The sequence below is a fragment of the Castanea sativa genome, chromosome 8 (assembly GCF_040712315.1).
Source record: "Castanea sativa cultivar Marrone di Chiusa Pesio chromosome 8, ASM4071231v1".
Taxonomy (NCBI): domain Eukaryota; kingdom Viridiplantae; phylum Streptophyta; class Magnoliopsida; order Fagales; family Fagaceae; genus Castanea; species Castanea sativa.
In genome coordinates this window covers 51,420,133-51,440,432 of record NC_134020.1, presented here as the reverse complement: position 1 = coordinate 51,440,432, position 20,300 = coordinate 51,420,133, and the positions used below count along the sequence as shown (strand labels likewise).

At 37.3% G+C, this 20,300-nt stretch overlaps 2 pseudogenes; both read left to right on the top strand.

The window, feature by feature from the left end:
- Positions 1–44: 44 nt before the first annotated feature.
- Positions 45–3,489, top strand: LOC142607157 (G-type lectin S-receptor-like serine/threonine-protein kinase LECRK2; annotated as a pseudogene).
- A 10,036-nt stretch (positions 3,490–13,525) lies between these two features.
- On the top strand, positions 13,526–20,071 carry LOC142608218 (uncharacterized; annotated as a pseudogene).
- The last annotated feature ends 229 nt before the right edge of the window (positions 20,072–20,300 follow it).

Sequence of the window (20,300 nt, the reverse complement as noted above, 5' to 3'; positions counted from 1 at the left end):
TTTATCATTTATGCTACGAAGTGTTCCGCTGCCCAATACTTATAACATTATGTTCCCAATGCAAATCTTCCTCTACCAGTAGATTTGTCATAATACAGTTTATCGTTTATACTACAAAGTGTATCAATTATAAACTCCTAATACTATGGCTTTACAACTATCATATCTTCTCTCCTTGTTGCTTCTTGTTCTGTTGCTGCCATATTCCACCACAGCTCAAAGTTCTAGCAACCAATCTCTAGCCTCATCCCTTATTGCACAGGAAAACGGCTCTTACTGGGCATCGCCTTCTGGTGACTTTGCTTTTGGTTTCAAACAAATTCAAATTGGACGCTATCTACTAGCCATATGGTTCAACAAAATACCTGAGGAAACCATTGTCTGGTCAGCCAATGGAAGTAATCTAGTGCCAACAGGATCCATAGTTCAACTTACCAAAGACGGCCAATTGGTACTCAGTGACCCAACATGCACAGAGATACAGATTTCTGAGTCAGGCAATGTAGGAGTTGTCTATGCAGCCATGCTTGACACCGGAAGCTTTGTGTTGGCAAGCCAGGACGGTAGCCATTTGTGGCAGAGTTTTGAGCATCCGACAAACACAATGCTACCTACACAGACAATGACTTTGGGAAGCAAGCTTGTAGCTCATTACTCAGAAAGGAATTACTCTAATGGAAGGTTCCAGTTCCAACTACAAATGGATGGAAATCTTGTGCTTCAAACTTTAGAATTCCCTATAGATAGGCCTAACACTGTTTATTGGCGAAGTGGAACTACAGGTATTGGCTTTCAGGTGGTCTTCAATGAGTCTGGCTCTATGTACCTTACAGCTAGAAACAGAAACATACTTACGACCATATTATCAAATGTTGTTTCTAAACAGGAATACTATCAAAGAGTAGTCATGGAATATGATGGAGTTCTTATACATTATGTTTATCCAAAAAGCAGCACTAATACTTCAAATTCCTGGTTAATTTCTAACCCTATGCCTCCAAATATATGCAAAATTACGGAAGACATAGGCAGTGGAGCTTGTGGGTTCAACAGCTACTGCGAGCTAGGAGGGGATCAAAGACCAAATTGCAAATGCCCAATAGGATACATCCAGATTGATCCAAATGATTTTATGAAAGGTTGCAGACAGGACTTTCTTCCACAAAGTTGTTATGAAGCATCTTCAGAAACAGATCAGTTTGATTTAAGTGAAATGGGAAGTGTAAATTGGCCCTTAGGCGATTATGGACGTTATGATGCCGTAACTGAGGATTGGTGCAGGAAAGCTTGCTTGGGTGATTGTTTTTGTGCAGTTGCTGTTTTTGGAGGTGGGATGTGTTGGAAAAAGAAAATTCCTCTCTCAAATGGGATAAAGGACCCCTCCTTCGCTGGAAGCAAAGTTCTAATCAAAATAAAGAAAGATAATTCTACTTCTAACCTTTCAGGTGCAGATTTGAAGAAGAAAAATCATTCAACTGTGAGACTTATTCTGTCGCTGCTCCTTAGCAGCTCGATGTTTCTAAACTTACTCTTCCTGTTGGCTGCCTTTCTGCCTGCTTTTCGTTTCAAATATTGGAAACCAAAGGCCCTTAATCCATACCTGGTCATGCCAGGCATGAATTTGCGAAGTTACACTTTTGAGGAACTAACAGAAGCCACAAATGGGTTCAGGGAAGAGCTAGGGAGGGGTGCCTTTGCAAAAGTTTATAAAGGGGTTCTAAAATATGAGGACAGAAAACCAGTTGCGGTTAAAAGGTTGTATAATATGGAGAGAGAAGGCGATATGGAGTTCAATGCTGAAGTGAGTGCTATTGGAAGAACAAACCACAGAAATTTGGTCCAACTTCTAGGATTCTGCAATGAGGGGGAGCATCGACTTCTTGTATATGAATTCATGAGTAATGGTTCTCTAGCAAGCTTTCTATTTGGGGGTTCACGACCATATTGGTACCAAAGAATTCAGATTGCATTAGAAACGGCAAGAGGGCTCGTTTACTTGCATGAAGAATGCAGCACCCAAATCATCCATTGTGATATCAAGCCGCAGAACATCCTCCTAGATGACTCTTTTTCAGCTAGAATTTCTTACTTTGGATTAGCTAAGCTTTTGAAAACAGATCAGTCTCGTACTGCTACTAGAATCAGGGGAACTAAGGGTATGTTGCACTTGAATGGTTCAAAAACATGCCTGTTACAATCAAGGTGGATGTTTATAGCTTTGGCATTTTGTTGCTAGAGCTCATTTGTTGCAGGAAGAGTTTTGAAGCAAAGCCAAAGGATGAGGATCAGATGATACTAGCTGACTGGGCATATGATTGCTATAAAGACAGGAAACTGGAGCTGTTAGTGGAGAATGATGAGGATGCAACAGATGACGTAAAGAGAGTGGAGAAATATGTGATGATTGCAATATGGTGCATTCAAGAGGATCCATCACTAAGGCCAACAATGAAGCAAGTGGTACAAATGATGGAAGGATCAATTGAGGTCTCAGTTCCTCCAGGTTCATCCTCATTTATTAGTTCAATGTAAATCCTCTTATATAACTACCATTTTGGTTGTTTAAGTCTTTATGCATGTTTAATTGTCAATACTATCAGCTTTGCAAGTCAAGTAATATCCAGGAATTGGGTACTCTAATATGAATAATAGTTATCAATATGTCCCAAGATTTTCAATAAAATGACAATTTTTCTGTATCAAGTAATTCTTTATATGAAATTGGAATATAAAAAAAAGGGGGGGGGGGGGGGAGGGGTGGGGTGCTAGATGGTTTTCCTTTTGTACTACAAGAATGTGTCTTTCCTATTGAGTATTGAACCACTGTAAAACTAATACAAAACCCAACATTTAATGCCATCATTCATAAGGATTGACAAACCAAGTAATATACCATAGGCAGAATCCCACTACCAAATTTTGGAAACTCCAATTGACTAGGTCTGGACGATGAATAGTGGTTACTAGACTCTAGAACTAGATGGAGCCACTATCATCGACATATTTTTCTGTATAGTTTATTTTCGGGCAAGCTTTCTTAGATTAAATCTAGCTAGATTTATCAAGATCCAAGCTACTGTCTTACAACAAGACTTACAATTTGTCATGGTTTGCAACATTAACTTGACATAATCGATCTTGCCACAAGGTTAGTTTAACTTACGCAACCAAATTGATAGATGAAACAGAAAAGTGAGGAGGCGATACCTGGCAAGACAGAGAAGTGAATGAGATACAAATCCATGTTCATTCATGCCTTGGTAATGTACCTTCCTTGTAGAACTGTCCTAACTAGAGAAGTGTTGAGCATCAAAGCAACTCCATCAGATATTATTTTGCATAAATGACGAGCATATAAAAGATTAGATGAAATTTTGGACACATGCAGAATCTTTCAAATTTGAAGTTGAAGGAATGTGTCTAAAGTTGAGGTCTTAGTTCCTCCAGATCCATCCTCATTTATTAGTTCAATGTAAATCATTTTATGTAATTAACTTTCTGGTTGCTTAAGTCTTTATGTGTGTTTAATTGTCAATGCTATCGGCTTGGCAAGTCAGGTAATATCCAGGAATGATATACTCATGTGTTGGAAATAAAGCAAAATACTGATGGGCCTTTCCTCACTTACTCTCACAAATATCCACACACTACTTAGTGTGTAGAAGAGACTCACACTCACAAATTAAATAAAGAGAGAGAGAGTGGAGAGAGAAGAGTTAGAACTCTTTAAGGTTTTGTATTTCTCAACTCTTGCATAGAATTTGACGGATGAATGGGTTTATATAGTACACCATCCAACCTTTAACTCTCACTACATTTATTTTCTAACTCTTACATTCATAAATCTCACACATAACTTCAATAAACTTCCCACTACATTAACTTATGAAACTCACTTATTTATGAAGGATTAATTACAAACAAGTTTAACTTCTAACATCCCCCCTTAAACTTGTTTTCTTGATTACTCCAAGTAAGGCTCGCAGCTTGTTGAATGTGTCATACTTGAGTGGTTTAGTGAGTATATCTGCAACCTGATCATGTGACTTCACGAACTCAAGATGAACTTCTTTTCTTGCAATACATTCTCGAATAAAATGATACCTTGTGTCGATGTGCTTGCTTCGGTCATGAAAGACTGGATTCTTTGCAAGAGCTAGTGCTGACTTATTGTCCACACATATCTTCGTAGCTTCTTCTTGAAACATTTGTAACTCTTTCAATAAACTTCTAAGCCACTTTGCATGACAAACACTGGAGGTAGCAGCAACGTACTCAGCTTCACAAGTGGAAAGCGTCACGATTGGCTGCTTTTTGGACGTCCATGTAAATGCAGTATTACCCATATAGAATACAAAACCAGTAGTACTCTTTCTATCATCCGTATCTCCAGCCCAATCACTATCACTGTAGCCAACAAGTTTAAAATCTTTAGAGGGTGAATACAACAGTCCATAATCCAGTGTACCTTTTAAATAGCGAAGAATTCTCTTGGCAGTCTTCAAATGAGTCATCTTCGGTGCTTCCATGTAACGACTAACTAGTCCAACGCCAAAAAGAATGTCTGGTCTTGTACATGTTAGATACCTCAGACTTCCGATCAAACTTTTGAAGAATGTTGGATTAACCTTCTCTTCATCAACATGCTTTGACAACTTCACTCCACATTCTACAGGGGTGCTAACTGGATTGGAATTTAACATCTCAAACTTCTCGAGAATATCCTTCACATAACCTTCTTGGGAAATAAAAATCCCATCCTCCATTTGCTTCACTTCAATGCCAAGATAATAGGCCATAAGTCCAATATCTGTCATTTCAAACTCCTTAGTCATTGCTTTCTTGAAGTCTTCAAACATACTTGGATTGTTGCCTGTAAAAATCAAATCATCTACATACAGACAAACAATTAAGATATCTCCATTTGTATGCACCTTATAATAAAGCGCATGTTCATGTGAGCATTTAGAAAACCCATTAACTTGGAAGTATTTGTCAATTCTACTATTCCAAGCTCTTGGTGCCTGTTTTAGGCCATATAGAGCTTTCTTTAACTTCAAAACTTTATCTTCCTGCCCCTCTACAACATAGCCTATAGGCTGCTCAACATAAAGTTCTTCCTCAAGGTAGCCATTCAAAAATGCGGATTTTACATCCATTTGGAAAATTCTCCATTGATTTTGAGCTGCTAAAGAAATTAGCAATCGTATAGTTTCCAAACGAGCAACTGGGGCAAATACCTCATCATAATCAACACCTTGCTGTTGACTATACCCTTTCACCACCAATCTTGCTTTGTATCTCTCTACCTCTCCTTTTGCATTCTTTTTCAACTTGTACAACCATTTTACACCAATTGTCTTCTTTCCAGTTGGAAGAGTTGCAAGCTCCCATGTATCATTCTTCTTTATTGCCTTTATCTCTTCATCCATAGCATTTCTCCATTTTTTGTCTCGCACTGCTTCTTCAAATCCTGTAGGTTCACAATCAGCAAACAGACAAAAAAGTGTTACATCATCAGTAATCTCTGTCGAATCATAAAGATCCTGGATACTTCTCATTTTTCTTGGTCTTTCACTAAAACTTCCTTCTAGTAAAGATGATGATGATGAACTTTCATGAATGGGAGATGATGCTGCTGGTGATGGAGGTGGAGTGGTAAGCTCTTCCTGAACTTCATTCCCTTGATCTTCCTCTTCAGATAGAGGAAAGAAATCATACTTCTCCTCTTCTTGGGTACTCCAATCCCATGTGCCTTCTTCATCGAATTCCACATCTCGACTAACAATGACTTTTCCAGTACTCGGATTATAGAGCTTATAGCCCTTAGAGCTTGGATCATAGCCAATGAACACATACTTCTTGCTTTTATCATCTAGTTTGGATCTCTCTTGATCTGGTACATGTGCATATGCAATGCTCCCAAACACACGAAGATGGGAAACTGTAGGCTTCTTCCTACTCCAAGCTTGTTGTGGGGTTTTTCCTTGTACACTTCTTGTGGGGCAACGATTGGACAAATAGATTGCACAATCTATAGCTTCAGCCCAAAATTCTTTAGGCATTTTCTTGCTCTTTAACATGCTTCTGGCCATATTAAGAATTGAGCGATTCTTTCTTTCTGCTACACCATTCTGTTGTGGTGACCTTGGAATTGTTAGAGGGCGGCAAATCCCATTTGCTTCACAAAATTCTTTGAACTCATTTGATGTGAATTCGCCTCCTCTATCAGATCTTAAGGCCTTAATTTCATGACCACTCTGCTTTTCTACAAATGCCTTAAATTTCTTAAATGCACCAAATGCTTCAGATTTCTGCTTCAAAAAATAAACCCATGTTTTTCTACTAAAATCATCAATAAAGAGAAGAAAGTAGTTACTTTTACCAAGTGATGATGGCTTGATAGGTCCACACACATCAGTATGAACAAGTTGCAATGGCTTGGTTGATCTTGTACTAGCTTCTTTTGGAAAGCTTTTCCTTGATTGCTTGCCAAGGAGACATCCTTCACAAAGCTGGTTAAGATGCTCAATGGAAGGCAATCCTCTCACCATCTTCATCTTTGCCAACAACTGTAGTCCTCCAAAGTTTAAATGCCCAAATCTTAGATGCCAAAGCCAAGAAGAATCTTTAAAACAAGCCTTCAGACATCTAATAGCATCAGTTTGAATATTTAACAAGAACATTCTATTTCTTGTCATAGGCACATTAGCTATCACATTATTTCGATGATCCCTTATTAAGCAACTACGATCTTTCAATTGGATATCATAGTCTTTCTCAAGAAGTTGTCCCAAGCTCAAAATATTAGTTTTCATGCTTGGCACATAATATACATCAGAAATAAATTGATGATCTCCATTCTTTAAACGGATAAGAATTTTACCTATCCCCTTCACTGAAACTTTGGATGAGTCACCAAAGGTAACACTCCCGACCACCGATTCATCAATCTCCATAAACATCCTTTTATTCCCACACATATGGTTGCTAGCACCAGAGTCAAGATACCACGCACCATTTTCTTCTTTGCCTTCTCCTTTGTATGCCAACAACAAAGTCGGCTCCACTTCTTCATTCTTATCTTCAACATAGTTAGCTTTCTCCTCAATAGTGTTAGCGGCATTTTTACAGTCAGAAGCATAATGCCCATACTTTTGACAATTATAACATTTGATATTAGACTTATCATACCTTCTTTTATATGGTCTTGAGAAACTTCCTCTTCCATGATCTCTTGTGGATTTTGAACTTTGACCCCTCTCTTCATAATTGGGAGAGTTTTGACCATTTCTTCCTCCAGATCCTCTCCCTCTACCACGTCCATGTCCTCGGCCTCTTTGGCTACTTTCACGCCAACCTTTCTCATTCAAGGTGAGCTTTGCTTGTAGGACTTGCTCCAAAGGCTCTTGCTTCTTCTTATTGAGCCTTTCTTCATGGGCTTGTAATGATCCCATGAGTTGGTCAATGGTCACTGACTCTAAGTCTTTTGATTCCTCAATTGCTACAACAATATAGTCAAACTTTGAAGTTAATGACCGTAGAATTTTTTCTACTACACGGACATCATCCAAGTTCTCACCATATCTCTTCAATTGATTTACAATTGCCAACACCCTTGAAAAATAATCTGAAATAGATTCAGATTCTTTCATGTGCAAACCTTCAAACTCGCCTCTCAATGTTTGAAGGCGCACTTTCTTCACTTTATCAACTCCCGTTAGAGAGTTTTTAAGAATCTCCCATGCTTGCTTGGATGAAGTTGCATTTGCAACTTTCTCGAACATAGTTTCATCCAAGCCTTGATAAATCAACGTAAGTGCTTGTTGATCTTTCTTTCGAGCTTTTTGCAAGGCTTCCTTTTGGTTTGGGGTTAAAGATTCTTCATCTTGTGACTGCACATAACCTTTCTCCACAATCTCCCACGCATCTTGGGATCCGAGCAACGCCTTCATTCGGATACTCCAATTTTCAAAGTTTTGTTTGGTAAGTCGAGGAAATTGGAATGACACCATCTCATTAGCAATAGCCATTCTCACCACGAACCGATTGGCTCTGATACCACTTTGTTGGAAATAAAGCAAAATACTGATGGGCCTTTCCTCACTTACTCTCACAAATATCCACACACTACTTAGTGTGTAGAAGAGACTCACACTCACAAATTAAATAAAGAGAGAGAGAGTGGAGAGGGAAGAGTTAGAACTCTTTAAGGTTTTGTATTTCTCAACTCTTGCATAGAATTTGACGGATGAATGGGTTTATATAGTACACCATCCAACCTTTAACTCTCACTACATTTATTTTCTAACTCTTACATTCATAAATCTCACACATAACTTCAATAAACTTCCCACTACATTAACTTATGAAACTCACTTATTTATGAAGGATTAATTACAAACAAGTTTAACTTCTAACATCATGAATGTATGATTATTATTTGTGTCCCAATACTCTCAAAAAAATGATAACTATTCTTTGTCAAGTAATTCTTTATATAAAATTTGTTTCAAACAAAAAAAAAAGGGGTTGCAAGATAAAGTTTTTGTTTACTATTGTAAAAAAAAAAAAAAAAAAAAAAATCATTTTTTTGTTGAGTATTGAACCACTATAAAACTAATACAAAACCCAACAGTTAATGCCACCATTCATAAGGATTGAAAAATGAGTAGCATGTTATAAGTAGAATTTTGACTCACCTGCAGAATCCCTCTACTAATTTTAGGAAACTCTAATTGATGAGGTCAGGACAATGATTAGTGTCTACTAGACTCTAGAACTAATTGGAGCCACTATGTTTGACATATTTTGCTGTGCAGGTTATTTTCAGGCGGGCCTTTTTAGATGAAATATGGCTAGATTTTACAAGATCAAAACCACTGTCCTACACCTTTGTAAAACTGCCTTTTGACAAAATGGCATACAAAGATGATCTGGGCATTTAGGACTATTCATCAGTGCTATGTAAGGATTCATGGATGGCATATAGAAGGATAACGGTACAAAAATTGAAAAAGAACAATAAAGGAAAAAATGGTGGGGTGAAAACTGAAAAGGAATCACAATCATACAGTCTTTATTCCTAGTCATCCTAAATATTAGTAAAATGATATTTTGTTTTGATTTATAATATCAAGAGAAATACTTGTTGCGCTAGCATTTTTGCTTCTCTTTTATGGACAAAAAAAGGGTGCAACACCAAGACATAGAGCAATCTGTAAGAGATTATGCCTTATAACATGGAGACCACTAGTTTGAATCTTCCTCTCCCTTTCTTTTGAGGCTTAACTCATTGACTCCAAAAGTGAACTTTTTTACCCATGTGTATTAGTAGAGTCTATCAACTAAGATATATATATATATATATATATATATATATATATATATATATATGTGTGTGTGTGTGTGTGTGTGTGTGTGTGTGTGTGTGTGTGTGTGTATTTGTTTTAGGGACATTCTTTCCTATATTCTATAAATAGTATTCCAAAATGAAATTAGAATACCATTAGGAAGGGAAAATGCTGATTTCAACCATAAATGGGACTAAACTTTTTATGCAGCTGCATTTAGAAAATACTGAATTGACAAGAGATTACATGAGAACATACTCCTACATTGAAACAAACAAGCTAGTATCTAAAACAGTACAACCAAGTATGCTTCAAGTGCTAGACTAAAATAGTACAACCAAACATGGTTCAAGTACTAGCAAGGAACATGCATCGATGCATACCTATAGGTAATTGATTATACTGAAGTAGTTGGAAAAGGACATGGAGGCACTAAAACTTCAGTGGCACCGCCCAACATTTGCAAAACATTCTTCATGGAAGGTCCTAGCAATGGATCCTCCTGCCTTGATTTAGCATTTGACTCTGCAATATGGTGTCAGTCGGAAAGAGTTAAAACTTTCCCATAAGTTGACATAATCTTGTCTTGCAAGCACAAAGTTCCCAGTGTTGAGCATGGATGCATAGTTAACTCCACTAGCAGCAACATCAGCTGCCCAAACCTACTGAATGTTTGAGTCATAGAGAACTAGCTGGCCACCTATTGTAAGTTCAACTTTGGATCCTCTTTGGACTAGACTATTTCCATTGGCTGACCAAATTATGGTTTTTTCTGGGATTTTTTCAAGCCATATAGCAAGTAAGAAGCCTATTGCACCAATTGGTCAGAATCCAAAAGCAAAGTCACCTGATGGGGAACCACAGGAAGAGTTATCATCAAGAGCAATGAGATAAGATCCCAAGCTTATGTTTGCATTAGATTTAGCTGAAGTGGAAGGGGGATGCAACCAAAGAAAGAACAAGTAATGGATACAGCACGACAACACAAAAGCCATGGTTAGAACTTAGAAGTCTGATTTTGTTATGCTACGACGAAGACAGTAGTACAGAGAAAACCTCAATCTTATTATTTTTGGACATCAAGCTGAACTGAAAGCTTTCAAATGGTTTGTGGAACCGCTCCACTGAAAGGTTAGGACTTCACCATCTTGGGTGTAAGCTCAAGTTCATATAGACTCTTTGATGTTGGACTTAGTAGCTCTCTGATGTCAATCTAATAATTTTTGTTGAGTTATCTTTCCAGTTATACTGGATTTTCCTCTTGGAAGACTCTTTTGGCTCTTCCTATAACAATAGGTTAATTGTCTCACTCCTGTAATCAAACAACAAGATGTGAGAAAGTTGATGAACAGAGTCTAGTTGACTTGGTAAATCTATTAAGATCAAAATTTCATGCTCTTCAGTAGAAAATGAATTTGTTGATCTCAGTAGCCTATATAATGTACGCAATCATCAATCATCATACTACTTAGGCTTAAGAGTTTTTTGAAGCGAAGATACTAAAAATCTTACTTGAAATGAGCAAATATATTAGTGAATAATTACATAAGATCTTTGTTTTTCTTTTTTAAATTGATGCTACCAGACCCATTTAGTAAGGCACCATATCAGACTAGGTTAGACTCTACAAGTTACACTCTTTTTTTGGTCATGATACATATAATTACTAATTTTTCAAACATAAAGTCACATTTATGCCTAGTAGCACTAGAATGCACTGCAACTTGATATAATGTATTGTTCTTGGTCTAAGGTCACCATTTTCTAAATAAACCTGAATTCTCCAAAGAAATAGATAAAGAATGATGCATATTGAAATTTTTAGACACTTCTACTCATATCTCCCTAACCCATTCAAGACCTTCATCAGTTGTAACCATTATTTCATCTGCATTGCAAGAGAAAATTTCAATTGCGTTGTATGACCTGATCAAATTTCTAAGGTAATAATTTTAAATAGCATCGAACGAACATCTAAATTACACCAGCACTCTTTCTCTTAATTATCTCGAAAGAAATGTAATAAATTATTCTGAACCCAAAAAAAAAAAAAAAAAGTAAAGTCGTTCTAAATAACTTATTTTGGAATTGTATTGCATATGTTGAATAATCATTGCTTGAGCTTAGATTGACTTCTTCAACATAGTAAGTTTCAGTACATCCCTACAGAACCAAGCTACCTTGGATCACACGTTCAGGACTAGACATTGTTCTAGGACTTGAAACAAAGAACACATAGTAAGCAAACAAATGAACAAACATGCAAACTGAAGAAATTCAATGATGACCTGAAAGGTATATGTTCTAGATGTAGATAATTAAATTTAATATAAAAGTAAAACCCATTTGCGCAGCTGTTGTAAAGACCAAAAAATTATGCTTGAATAGCTTCCTCCCCTGACTCCCACTGGAGCCATTTCTAGCACTCCAAGTTGCAACCACTTGCCCAATTGCTTCAATTGTTGTGCCAACATAAAAAGTTATTGTTTTTATTATTGTGGGAACTATAGCAGGGGAGGGATAGTGAGAGGGACGGAATTTCGGAAAGGGTGGGAGAGACAATTAAGAGAGTGAAAATAAGAGAATGAGAGGGTATTTTTTTAGTTACAACATTGGAGAACCTAAGTCAATATCATTAATATTATTATATATTTTGAAAATCTAACCATTACGTTATATGTTCTTTGCGCTTTTAATACATATGCCAAATTTTGTTACAATCGGATAATATTTACTGTATGATCTATAAAATTATATTTTATGCATAATTTTAAATTACAAAAACTTGCAATTTAAACAATTTATTGATGACATAGTTGTTTATCTTTAATTTTCTAGAAATTTTGTAAGTATGGAGTATATAAGAAGTATATGTAATCTAATGGTAGATTTGTCAAAATTCATCTCCAATAAAAAGATATTGAGTAAGGTTGTAATCTTAGGCTGAAACTAATTTTATAACTAAATTTTATCCTTTTAAAAAAAAAACATTTAAAAATATATATACCTAGTGTTTGGTCTGTCTAGTCTATTTTTGGGACTAGGACCAAATTTTTCATACCCGTAAGAACCGACTTGGATCCAATGTTCGTCTCAACAGGAGACCCAACTCTTACCCTTCAGTTAGACTTTGAATACCTTCTATATTTTTCCTGCCTTTTCTTCTTGAAGCACACTAGCTGTAATGATGAGTCGCTTTGAAGGAATAGTATTTTTAAGCTTTTTATACAATTTAGTTTTTTAATAAAATAAACTAAAAAAATTTGACAACATTTTTTACACCAGTTAGATTTACAAGCTTATAAGTTCTTATTTGGGCTCATTATTGAAATTATTTTTTTTCGATTACTAACAATTAATCACATCAGCATATGTCAATTTTGTTATGTTTTTTCTATAGACTTTCTATAAAAAAGAAAAAAAAAATTTATATAAAATAAGTGTATCTTTGGACTGGACTAATTTAAAGTAATTTAGTACAACTTTTCTCTTTAGTTATGTTTCCTTGTATAGGTGCTCTTCTTTCTCACCATTTATCTGTTTTCTATTTAGCTTCCCCCCCCCCCCCCCCCCTCATTTGGTATTCTTGGCTCCATTGTATAACTTTTGCTATGTTTGTTTGTTACTTTGTAAGGAATTTAAGTGTTTAACGTGTGGATTTCAATATTCTTGGTTATTTATATTTGTTGATTTGAGTTTACTCATTGTTTTTTTTTTTTTAACTGTTATAGAGCTCAGTAAATATAATGTGCCAGAATTTGGGCTTTTTTTTAAAAAAAAAAAAAAAAAAAAAAACGAGGTTAATTTTTGTAATCCACGACTCTTTTTGTTGACGTGGGTTCAATTTGTGGGCCGCTGAAGCCCACAAGGCCCATTGCTGATAAGTCGGTCAAGCATGACCGAATACAACAAGGAATATAATTCATTAATTCCTATTGTTGCCAACCTATCACATATAAATATATACAGTATATATTAGGCAGTTCTTAGTCTTGCAAGTCTTGTGAGAAAGAGTGTTAGGCCATTGATGTGCTTGAACTGTTAAAGCAAAAGTTAACACCTCTATAGTCATTGGAGCAAGCAACTTTTCCTTTTTAGGTACAGTAATTCCTACCTTGGCTAGGATGATGAAATAGGCTATTTATTTTCCTCCGTTTAAGTTGGGTCGGAGGATGAAAGAGGTTCAAGATAAAAGCAGTGTTGAATATCAGCGGTTGACATGGGATGCCCTTCGGAAGAGTATAAATGGGCTTGTGAACAAGGTTAATGCTGCCAACGTAAAGAACATTATTCCAGAACTCTTCTCGGAGAACTTGATACGGGGAAGTGGGCTATTCTGTCGGTCCTGTATGAAGTCGCAGATGGCATTCCCGGGTTTTACAGACGTGTTTGCAGCACTGGTTGCTGTTGTCAACGCCAAGTTTCCTGAGGTTGGTGAGCTTCTTTTGAGGAGGGTCGTTTTGCAGCTCAAGAGAGCATATAAAAGTAACGACAAGCCTCAATTACTTGCTGCTGTTAAGTTCATTGCACATTTAGTGAATCAACTAGTGGCTCATGAGATCATTGGCTTGGAGCTGCTTACTGTGCTGCTTGAGAATCCAACCGATTCGAGTGTTGAGGTTGCTGTTGCCTTTGTCACAGAGTGTGGATCACTTTTGCAAGATCTCTCGCCTAAAGGCTTGCATGGTGGGTATCCGTACCTTATTTTCTGTCAGATTTCAGATTGGAAGGTTTAAATTATAATCTTTGTTTTTGCTTGACTAATCATTTGCATTGAGAGACCAGGATTTATATTGGTTTAGATTTGGCTGTAGTTTTATTCCAACTTGAGTAATTTGAACTTGAGTTGTACCACCAGTATCTCCTTTAACTACTTCAAAAATGTGCATATTCCTTTCCCCAAAGGCACCACATAAGACATAAGGGAGCTACCCTCCAAATATCCCCACTATTGTTTGCCAAAATTCCCCTTCCAAGAGGCTAACAAACTATTATCAAATTAGGCATAGCCCAACTAACTTCGAATAGGCAGAATAGCAAAGTCCACAGCTCCTAAGTGATAGGACAGTTCATTGCAAGGGGGTTGTAATTGTTAGAAATACTGAATTCAATAGTATTGTATTTCACACAAATAATATACATGAGTGCCTTTATATAGGAGGCATATGAGTGATGTACAAGTAAATATGAGTGCAGTACAAGTAGTACAATGTGTGCTCTACAAGTAAGTGATCTAGATGGGTCAAGCCCACATATGAGTGTACGTTAATAGCCCCCCTCAAACTCAAGGTGGATGTGAGACCAACTTGAGGTTGTCAACCAAATCACGAAGGCGTCCCCTAGGATGGGACTTGGTGAAGATGTCTGCAAGTTGATCTTTGGAGGAGACGGAGAAGAGCTTGAGAGCACCATGAACAAGATGATAACGGATAAAATGACAATCAATCTCAATATGTTTAATCTGTTCATGGAAGACATCATTGTGAGCAATGTGAATAGCACTCTGATTATCACAATAAAGAGGTGTAGCAGAGGATGTAGACACACCTAAGTCTGTAAGAAGCCATTGTAACCAAAGAAGCTCAGATGTGGTATCAGTAAGAGCATGATATTCTGCTTCAGTATTGGAGGGGGCCACAAAGGTTTGTTTCTTACTTCACCAAGAAATCAAGGAAGAGCCAAGTCGAAAATAATAGCCAGTGGTGGACCTACGATCAGTAGGATCTCCTCCCCAATCAGCATCAGAGAATGCACGGAGTACAAGAGGAGATTGAGCTGAGTAGAAAAGGCCATGGAAGAGAGTGCCCTTCAAGTATCGAAGAATGCGTAGAACAGCAGCATAGTGAGTCGACCGTGGAGCAGACAAATACTGGCTGACCTGATGAACAGCATAAGAAATGTCTGGACGAGTAACTGTGAGATAAACTAGGCTGCCAACTAATCGTCTGTAAAGAGAAGGATTAGACAATGGTTTCCCCCCCCCCCCCGAGGGAGTCAGATGCGCGTTAGCTAAGATGTCCAAGATCTTTCATCTCAAACTGCTGACTAAGAAAATCCTTGAGTTCTTGTATGCCACTAAGGTCATCACCAGTTATGATCATATTATCCACATAGAGGAGAAGTAGAATGGTGCCTTTATCAGTACGACGAAGAAATAAGGCAGCATCATAAGGACTGGCAGTGTAATCCAAGCGAAAGATAATAGAGCTAAATTTTGCAAACTAGGCTCGAGGAGCTAGTTTAAGACCATACAATGCTCGGCGAAGGCGGCAAACCTTGTTGGAGTCAATGGAGAGACCTGGAGGAAGTTGCATGTAAACTTCTTCACTCAAGTCCCTATTAAGGAATGCATTTTTAAGATCCATCTGAAAAAGATCCCATTTGCTAGCAGCAGCAACAGCCAGGAGGGCAGGAACAGAGAGATGCGGGCAACTGAAGCAAAGGTCTCTTCATAATTAATCCCATACTCCTGTGTAAAACCTTTTGCAACAAGGCGAGCCTTATAGCGCTCAATGGACCCATCTGAGCGAGTCTTAATCTTGTAGATCCACTTGCAACCAACCACAGACTGTCCAGGAGGGAGAGTAACTAAGTCCCAAGTATGGTTTTTGGTTAATGCATCAATTTTCTCTTTCATTGCAATCTGCCATAAAGGGTCAGTGGAGGCCTCACGATAGGTTTGAGGCTCGTGGAGTGTAGTAAGTGCAGTGTAACAATGATAATCAAGTAAATGTGTAGGAATGGATCTTACCCGGGTTGAGTAACGAGGTGGAATGTCTTGTGGAGGTGGAAGGTTTTGTGGAGGATCTTCAGGCGGAGCAGGAGCGGGGGACCCAGGCTCGAGTTGGGGTAGCTCGTCATTAATCTGCTCATCTTCGACCTGTCCAGAAGAGACATTAAAAGGATCGGGTGTTTGTATAAAGAAGTCTAAAGGAGGATCAAGTGGAGTTGGAGAAGGAACATGAGACTCCTCTGGAAAAACTTCAAGTACAGATGAGGTAGTGAGGGAAGAATGAAAATGAGAGAGTTCAACAAACAAGCAGTGTTCCCAGAAGACAACATTACGAGAAACATGAAGGCGATAAGAGACAGGATCATAACATCGATACCCTTTTTGTGTTTCGCCATAACCAAGGAAACAGCAAAGTCTAGATCGAGGCTCAAGTTTGTTATGCTCATGAGACTGAAGAAGAACGAAACAAGCAGATCCAAAAGAGCGAAGGTGATGATAGTCAGGGGGTGACCCAAAGAGGCGCTCATATGGAGTTTGATTATGGATGACAGTGCTTAGAATGCGGTTGATGGTGTGAACAGCATGAAGAGCAGCTTCACCCCAGAATGGAGGAGGAACCTTGGCAGAAAGAAGAAGAGTACGAACAGTGTCAAGAATATGACGAAGTTTACGTTCAACTCGACCATTTTGCTAAGAGGTACCTGGACAAGTTAGATGATGTACAGTGCCATAGGAGTGTAACAGAGTTTGAAAAGCATATTGAGTGTATTCAAGAGCATTATCAGAACGAAATATTTTGATTCTTTTGGAGAATTGGGTTTCAACTATTTTTGCAAAGTTACTGTATATTGGCAAAATTTCAGAACGAGATTTCATAGGAAATATCCAACTGTAACGAGAATAATCATCGATGAAAACAACAAAATATCGAGATCCACCAATACTAGCAACAGGAGAAGGTCCCCAAACATTAGAATGAATTAACTCAAAAATACTATTAGAAATAGAATCACTATTATTAAAAGGTAAAGCTGGCTGTTTTCCTAACTGGCATGAGTGCCTTTATATAGGAGGCATATGAGTGTTGTACAAGTAAATATGAGTGTAGTACAAGTAGTACAATGTGTGCTCTACAAGTAAGTGATCTAGATGGGCCAAGCCCACATATGAGTGTACGTTAATAGTAATCATGCCTATATCTGGCATGTATCTGGTTTTTTTTAATTTTTTTTATAGTATTTTGTAGAATTACCAACAAGAAATATAGATTTAAAAAAGTCAAATAAATTTTATGATCCCTATTTCAAATCAGATTGGGATCAAAACCCTGTGCCTATTCTAAGTACTGAACCAGTGTTTTTTGATTAGTGAGATGTCTTAGGTTCCACTGGGAATTTTCCATTCTTTGTTATCTATGATAATACTAAGTTGAAAATTATCTTGACGATATAGAAATATTGAATTTGAAATTTTGCCACTCATGGCTGTGGCATATATGTAACCTTGTATGGTGGCCCGGTGTTAAATGGTTAGCTTTTGAATATATTGTTTAGTACTCAAAATTTGTTTACTTATGTCCGTCTTATATTATGAAAGACAAGTAGCGAGTTTCTTTCGATTATTTACGTGTTTAATTAGCTATGTCAAACTTTTGGTTCATTATGTTCTATGCTTAGCAATCATTGTTTCCATGAGATTATATGTCATAATGTTCCTATCCTCTTTCTTTTTTTTTTTATTGGAATAAATTTTAGTTTCTGTATTGTGTACTCAAGGTTTACACTTCTACAGGAATATTTGAGCGTTTCCGTGGGATTCTTCATGAAGGTGAAATAGACAAAAGGGTTCAAATTCTGATAGAAGGGCTATTTGTGATAAGAAAAGCCAAGTTTCAGGTATGATTTTTTTGTTCTCCCTTCATTTTAAGAATTATGGTATGACATACTACTATTAGTGTCCAAGGATAGCTAGAATAAAGATACCCTCTGTGATGTATTCATTTGCAGGGGTACCCAACTATTCGTCCAGGTCTGGACCTTGTAGAACAGGAAGATCAAATAACCCATGAGATCTCTCTCCAAGAGGACATAGATCCAGAGATTGCCCTTGGTATGGCATTATGCTTAGCTGTTTTCTGCTTCTTGATTGGTCGAGCTATGGTTATGTATTGATTTGTATTTTTCTTTCTCCTTGTTCAGATATATTCAAGGGATGGGGAGCAGATGAAAATAAGGGATGAAACAGAGACGAATCTTGTAAATCTTCGGAGGACAATCTATCTAACAATTATGTCCAGTGTAGATTTTGAGAAGGCAGGTCATAAGCTCCTGAAAATTAAACTAGAGCCAGGTCAAGAGGTATGTGTTGCAAGCTTTTCCTGATGTTACTATTGTAAAATCGAAGTCTCTTTATTTAGTATTCCCTTGTTTAAGAAGAAGTAGGGAAAGATAGATAAATAATGAATATTTGTTCACAATTTGTTGAGTCTCTGCAAATTATTGGTACTTGGCTAGGAATCACTATTAGTTAGAGAAACTAGAGCTGGGTTCTGAGTCTCCTGTCCAGCACGAAGACATCCTTTACACCCCGTTGCTATCAAGTATATTAATGAACAATAAATGAATAAACAAGATGGATTAGATTCACTTTATGTATTCTTTTAACATTTCAAATTGCTAGATGTTATTACATGTCAGTATCAAATATATATTTTTCTTTATTCTTAGCTTTTGTTTTTTTAACCCCCACCCCCTAAACGATTAGAATTCATTAGTAGTTTCATGCACTAACTTGCCTTGGTGCTTAGATTATTTCCTTTCGGTACTTCAGTCACTATTAGGGGTGTATAGAGGCAAGCCACACAGAGCCCAAGCTAAGCTTCTTGCTGCTTAGGCTAGACTTGACATGGAGTCGAGTTTGGCTTGAAGAATTTGATAACTCCTAAAATTGATTGCTTAAAATAATAAAATTGAAAGCTTAATAATAATATATTAGCATAATTTATTTTAAAGAAAAAATCTTGAATCAAATTCTGTACTACTTGAAGACTTATAGTTGTCTTGGTCGCTTATGCAGATGGAGTTGAACATTATGCTCTTGGAATGCTGTAGTCAGGAGAGAACTTACCTCCAGTATTATGGTCTTTTGGGGCAGCGCTTCTGCATGATCAACAAAGTTTATCAGGAAAATTTTGACAAATGCTTTGTCCAACAATATTCCATGACCGGCTTGAAACAAATAAGTTGCGTATGTGGCTAAGTTTTTTGGGCACTTACTCAGCACCGATGCTCTACCTTGGCATGTTTTAGCCTATATTCGCTTAATAGAGGAGGATACCACTTCTTCATCTCGTATATTTAGTAAGATTCTATTCCAGGTATCAAAACCGACAACAATTTTTTCCCCTCATGTTTTTCCCTCTAGCATATCTTCTAGAAGCGGTTGTATTCACAGTTGTGTTGTTTCTGTTGCAGGAATTGTCACAGCATCTGGGCATCCGTCTACTGAATGAGCGTCTTAACAATCCCACAATGCAGGATTCCTTTGAATCTATCTTCCCAAGGGACAATCCCGAGAACACGCGGTTTTCAATTAACTTCTTTACATCCATTGGACTTGGTGGCATCACTGGAAACTTACGTGAGTACTTGAAGAATATGCCATGCCTTATTATGCAACAAGAGCACGAATCTGATAGTTCTAGTAGTTCGGTTATAGGGTCAGCTAGTTCGGAATTGGATTCATTGAGTTTAGATGAGAGTGAAAGGGATGACAGACACAAGAAGCGGAGGAGGAGAGACTAAGGGAATGTTATGATATGCAGTAGTCAGTAGATATTAGGGTTTGATGTTTGCCATTTGTAATGTATAGAATCAATTTGTTTTCACATTTTGTAAAATTTTGCATCGATATGAATTAGCATTATAGCAACTTTGTTTTTCTCTCTAATGGGGAAAGGGTCTTAATTTCAGCACAGATGCTCTACCTTGGCATGTAAAATTTTGGGTTTGATGTTTGACATTTGTTTTCCTACACACCACTTAACTCTTGTGTATTATGGTGTGCAGCCACTTGAGCACAAATGGAACTTGATGCAACTCAAATTTACAAGGCTACAACTCTTAGGCCTCGTTTGGTTGGAGTGAAAACAGAGATGATGGAAAAGAATGAGTAGAAAATATGGTGGAAAATGGAATTTTCCCTTGTTTGATTCA